Genomic DNA, 6,595 nt, shown 5'->3' with positions numbered 1-6,595 from the left:
TAGCTGTCGTAACTGCAGCCTGTGGGAGAGAGGGAGGGGGGCGGGGATCATTTGGTTTGAAGGATTCATGAGCAGTTTACACTCTGACCAGTCTCTAGGTTGAGGTCACGTAAAAGTAAAAGGATTTGGGCCACACCCCTGGCAATTTGATTTGTTCCCCATCTGTGGTGGCATGTTTGATTTGTCCAGGCCATGCCCCATATTGAGGGGAAAAACGAATAATTTTTTAAGGACTCTCCACTCACTCGCTGCAGAGCTAAGTACCCCCGCCCCCTCTCGGTTTGTGCGGTATCTGCCCTAAAACCACTAAGGCCCCGCGGTTCAGGTCTGGTTCAGTCCCCTATCAGCCCCCGCTCGCCAGCCACCGTGTCCTTGAGAACCGGACGCGGTCGCATTTGCCCCCCCCCCCCCCCCTTTGCACGTGGCCGACCAGACAAAATGTCCGACGTGGAGACGGCCTCTGAAGAACCTGGGAGGACGGCTAGAGAAACGGAAGGGGAAGGGGCGAGGCGTTTGGTAATTGTACGGAGTACGTTGAGCTGCCGGCGCGCCCGCTGGGGCCCCCTGGTGGCTGGGATCGGCGGTGCGCCACACGGCATCGATCCGTTTGCGGAAGGTTAATCGCCACGGCGGCCGCAGATTAAGCACACTGGTCGATGCGGTCCGATTCGCTAACGACCGCCCCCCCCCCCCAGATAAATGGAGAGTGAGAGAGCGGAGGAAGACTGTAAAGGAAGGTTAAGCAGGGGGCAGCGAGATTGTGCTGAAATTCGATGCCGAGCCCTCGAGTAACTCTGTAGCTTCCATGAATTCCGTCCTGCTCTCAGCCAGTCGCTCCCTTCCCATTCGCTCCTCTCCCATTCGCTCCTCTCCCGGTGTGCTGTGGAATGTCGTCCAGCCGGTCCCGGTCCCTGGAGGGGGTTACCTGAACACCATCTGAAAATCTAGCCAACTGCCAGCAATGTTCTGCCCTAAAGGCTGATCCTGGATCAGTAGCTCCAACGTCCAGCCCTGGCTACACCCATTATGTGAAGTAAGCTTGCACTGATCCAGAATCAGCTGCCGTGACCGAATCCCAACCGTCAACGTGAAACGATGGTACACTGTTCCTAGGTCAGTGGCGCAACCATCATCAGAGTGAAGTGTCCACTGATCTCAGGTCAGCTGCTCCATCGCCATTTATTCCCCACAAACCCCTACATGGGGAAAAAAAACGGCACCAACCCAGGGTCACGAATGTGTACGCCATGTTGGGTTCCTGCAGGTAGTTATCGGTGCCGTCCTGGGGATGTAGCCTCCTGGGTATTGACCCTGGGGCAGTCTTTTGTGCAGCTTGCCCAGAGCACAGACATTCCAGCCGATCAATACCTCCATAGCGGAGAGAGAGGTGTGTGTGTGTGTGTGTGTGTGTGTGAGACACAGAAACGAGCGTGTGCTTGGTCCGGGGTGTATTGGGGAGTGAAACAGGCCTTCCTGGGGCCAGCAGGCAGGACAGCGGCACACCTGTCTGAGTTTAATGAAAAATAGTTGTGGTCGAGGCGTCAGTCATAATGATTGCCAGTGCTTAACCCCACCCGTCTATGGAGGCAATACAGATGGAACTTTCGGTTGGAAGTTTAGAGTCGAACAAGGCTTAATTTTTTTGGTTTTATTTTTTATTAATTTGATTTGCACCCCCCCTACACACACAGGCACACACACACGCACACAGACCCACACACACACACACATCATTCTCAATGCCTTTGATTTTTGCTTTCTCTTACACTGAGTGACATTTTCTTCACGCGGTCAGGTGGAACCTTTCTCTTCGGTCGCAGTGAGTGGGGAGGGAGTCGTCAAGGTGACACATTTCTGAGTGACAGATTACACTCTTGTCTGTGGCTCATCGAGCCTGAGAATACATTGGCCTGTCCTCTCAGCCCAGTTCAGAAAGATATGGCTGAGATTTGTTCTGCAGACAAACAGGCCGCTCCAGAGGCCCACGAATCCCCAGTGTCAGGTCCATCACACACCCCCAACTGTAGGCTTCTAGCTGGGGTTGAAATCCCCTGGAGGCCCCTGATGGCTTCTGGAAGTCCCTTTATGAATTTGAAATGGTTATTGGCATCCAAATAAGGCTTGGTTGCTTAGTCGATTTGCTTTAAATGTTAAGAGAGCCAAAATTGAGAGCTTTCCTGAGATCTTAGAATTGATTCATGCATTTTTAGGATATTTGCTAGCTATTAATTTTGTTTTTCCGCTGTACGGTCGTTAGTTGTCAGAAAATAAACCACCCCTTGCATCCTCACGGGAACATTTTAAAAAGCCTATTTTAAAGCCTTCGGAATGGGTGGAATTTTCAGCTATTCCTTTTGGAATTAAACTGCCAGTTTCTGTGATCTCCACCCCCCTCCGTTACTCTCTTAAAAACAAAAACTTAACTGCAGTATCTTCCTAATTCGCTCTAAAGTTGATTTGGTTCCCCCTTGCATCCTGTTCTGCATTGCTGTTTTTATAGCATCTGTATACCTGCAGTTTAGCCAAGACAGACTTGTTCAAGACCCATTCATTATTGATAGCCCAATTCCCTGTTGTGTTCAGCTGCTCCACTAGTGACACTGGTAGCATTATAGAGGGTAAAATGCACTGCACAAAGTGATTGACTCGCACAAAGATCCATTGCAGACTGGCTAATGCAGCAGGAATGCGTTAACATTTTGTTTTAGGATGGCTTGAGACACAGGTGTTAAGACACCTGGAGTTTTTGGAAGCCTTTCAAGATGTTATCTGGTTTAATGGGCTACGAAGAAATCCGAGGCAGAATTCCCTCGTATTTAACATCCTAATTCAGTCTGTTCAAACCTGCAGTTGTTTCTCTTACCTAGTTTACGGTCTGCTTGCTTGTACCAACGTGCACAGGCTGATGTATGTAGATATGGTGGGAGGGAAAAGCAGCTGGTCGCTGCTGTTTTACTCGAGCAAACCACAAGGGGGAGACAAATCGACTTTTAAAAGTTGTGGGCCACAGGTTCGGTTTTGACCGTCGTGTACACGACCGGCATTCATTTAATTTCTGCGCCCGCAGAAATGAGATGCGTGACTTCACAAGTGTGAGTTCTGATGAAGGGAGCGTGGAGGAAGACTGGTCTAACGGCGCATAGATCAGACATCAGTATGTCTTATGGTTTCATGGCTCTTCGAGGAAACCGATAGCCTGCCAAATTAAATGTTATTGCTCCCTTAAGAAAAGCACGAGACTCCGAGCTTAATTGTGTATATTTTCCAAGGTAGAATATACTGCAAAAAAATCATATAAGGACTGAATGATGGTACATTGAGGCTTCGAGAACACAATCTTCTGTGGAGCTGCAATCATTTGCCAATCAGGAACCCGGTTGTACGAAATAAGGCTTTCTTCTACACAGTAAAGCACAATGATTGGTTAATATGAATAAATCACCGATACCACACGTCACCTCCGCCGAATTGTCAGCTTCACGAAGCCTCACTCCCCGTCACTGGCGTTTAGTTAACCGGGACGGGAATCGGAATTGACGTGTGGAGAGTAATTGGACTGGAATTGAATCTTAGGGGGTTGTAACTGGACACAGGTCCGCGGGGCACCAAGGAAGCTCGAGAATTATTATTATTTTTACCTGCGCAGTATTACACAGAACCACAGCTCGCCAAGTCATCCGTCACATCTCGCGAAGCAAGAGGCATTCCGAGACGAAAACAAAATTGTCGACTCTTCGCGGCCAATCGTTAGTGGAGCATGTATACAGTACTAAAGTGTTTTTGTGTGTGTGAGAACCCCATTTATGTCTAATATGCACAAGATCTGTACTTCTCTGTATGAACTGAACATTCTTTTGTATCTTTCGCCGTCTGCATGGGCAAATCGTGGTCCCACAGGGCTTCCATCTGGCCCTGTAGCCCTTGGGGAAAAACCCCCGCTCAGTGTCTTACCATATTTTCCTTCTTTTTATTCTTTTATTCTTTTCTTTTGTGTTTTTCCAGAACGATTTAAAACCCCCTACAGTAATCCAGATTTCTATAAATGCTGATTGTCATAATGCTTTGTAAACAGGATATAATAGTGTTACAGTGAGTGTTCGAATAAAGTGAACATGACCAATGTTAATAAACTATTTTTGAAACGTCATCATTTGGACCCACGCGCATTTACTGACCGTTGCCTGGTGGTCTTGTGGAGTATCACGAACCAAATGCTCTGTCTGCATAGTCCTCCTCCCGCTTGATTGGAACTTTGATTTCCTTGATGCAAAATCCAGCTTGAAATGACCAGCTACCAGCTGTTTCAAAACATAGGTTGAGCTGATTTATTTTCCAGCAGGGTTTACTTCTTATATTCTGTCTTGAAAAGGGGTCCATACATTCAGAGCCGTGCAGCCGTGCAGCCGGGCAGGGGCTCAAGCAACACACACTATTCCCACCCCGATGTTGCCCCACCACCGCCATCCATAATCACACACTATGTTCATAACATGGGACCTGTTTAAATTCCACTGAAACACATTATTCCATGAAGAAACCACAGATTTGATGTATTCCTACTTTGACATGCTTGATACATTTGGAGTTTCAAAACTTCCTTCTGTTTTCATGTTCTGTATCATTTTGTTCTGTGTCATAATATTTTATAAATGAAACATACAACCACTGAACTACAGTTTGATTTTAGTAAAAAGGGGGGTTGGAGATTGGAGTATTTTTCACATTGATAAGGTGTATTCTTTCGTGGATACGACTAAACTTTTCTCTCTTCATATTTGATAGAATTTCAATAACAAAAAAAAAGACTAAATAAAATGCAATTAACACCAGCCAAAAAAACACCAACACTTTTTGACTCTGAGGGCAAAATGGCAGGGGGTCAACCCCCCCCCCCCCCCCTTGGGGCCCTCTGTGCACGTGTTTGCATATATTTCTGCATTTCTTTCCCCATTTTGTTCACCAAACGGCAAACAAAAAAAGCACTAGACTCCGACTGTTTCTGGGTATTGTCACCTTCACTACTAGTTATACAGATGCAGGTATGTATGTTTGCGATTTTATAACTGTCTATTGTATTTTCATGTACAAGGCCTTTGAATAGAAATGCGTTTAGTACTTTCAAAATTCCAACCCTGGTGGCATGACAACAACCCAAATCACCAAGGACATGCTGGTTTTTGTTCCAACCAATTATTCTGGCCTAAATTTCTACACAGCAGTATACACTAGTGCTGGCTTAGTCCCATATCCGACTACAATGATGCAGACTTTTTTTTTTTTCATGAAGGGTCCATGTGCAGTCTACAGCTGTAGCTTGTATAAAAAAAATATCAGATTAAAAAAACTAATAATACAAAATAATTTAGAAGACTGCATGACATCCCGAATAAAATATGCTCTTATTAAATTACAGGCATCTGGCAGACGCGCTTATCCAGAGTGTGACGAACAGTTGATTAGACTAAGCAGGAGACAATCCTCCCCTGGAGCAGTGCAGGGTTAAGGGCCTCGCTCAAGGGCCCAACGGCTGTGCGGATCTTATTGTGGCAACACCGGGGATCAGTTTGGCATGTAGTCCATTGGTGCCTGCCAATACTCAAAAACCGCGTCCTCCTTTCCTCCGCTGCCACCTCGTCTCCTATCCGGAAGTACGCGGGGAGGAGACGAGTGGAGGGAAGGAGGATAACTTTCTCAAGTGTTGGGACGCGCCTCCTGTGAACCGGGAGCTTCCTGCAGTCTGGAGCTGCCAGCCTTGTGGGGACGTCTGCCGGCGGCCATTTTCCCAGCTCTGATGGAACACGTGCGACTCGTCCGCCCGATTGGCCGAAATGTCCAACAGAAGGAATGGGGGAGTGTCCATGCCTTTTCATTGCTTTAATAAAGAATGCATCCAGACAAGCTATGGATAAAAAAAAAAACTGCCCAACGACACGTTGTGTTTAAAACCAACATACATTTTATTTTTATTTTTTTAATTAGCCAAGCAACTGGTACTTTACAACACACCCGGTTTCAGGTTTAATTGGTAGCGAAAGCAAGATTTTAACAAAAACTTCCAAATGAATGTTACACCAGAATATGAACTGATCCAGTGGTTCCCAAACTGTTATGGGGTGGATGACAAACTGTGGTTCCCTGTTCTTAAAGTTTGGGAAGCAGTGGAATGATTCATTCACACCATTCCTACATACCCAGAACATGTTTTTACCATGTTCAATCTAAGCTAAACCAAAGGCAGGGATACTCAATCTTTCACAGAAAGAGTGCAGGTTTTTATCCAACCAAGCAGTTACACACCTGATTCTGCCAATCAAGGCCCTTAGCAACAAATCTAAGTAGAATCAGGTGCACCCACACTGGCCCTAAGATTGAGTATCCCTGGCCAACAGTATCCCTGCTCAAGCTTTGCAGTTTGAATAGGAATTTAAAATGGTCTATTCCTTACTGTTATTAGTGGTTGATTTACATAGGATTTTCATGAGTACTTGTGTGTTGATCTCATTTACTCAACATAATACAAGGTTTACATGAGAAAATAAATAATTTTCTGAATTTGATTTGAAACAGAATTTGAATTGTGTTTATCAGAATCCTT

The 6,595-nt window shown here is 45.9% G+C and overlaps 1 protein-coding gene across 1 annotated transcript in view; it reads left to right on the top strand.

Moving 5' to 3' along the window:
• The window catches only part of LOC133139256 (rho-related GTP-binding protein RhoA-D), a 50,306-nt gene extending 46,159 nt beyond the window's left edge, over window positions 1-4,147 (top strand). Inside the window, exon 5 of the mRNA XM_061258677.1 lies at window positions 1-4,147. This exon is cut by the window's left edge and continues 758 nt beyond it. The gene's annotated coding sequence lies outside the window, so the exon portion shown is untranslated.
• Window positions 4,148-6,595: the final 2,448 nt, after the last annotated feature.

This window comes from Conger conger, chromosome 10 (assembly GCF_963514075.1).
Source record: "Conger conger chromosome 10, fConCon1.1, whole genome shotgun sequence".
Classification (NCBI taxonomy): Eukaryota; Metazoa; Chordata; class Actinopteri; order Anguilliformes; family Congridae; genus Conger; species Conger conger.
This window is presented reverse-complemented; position numbering and strand designations above follow the sequence as displayed.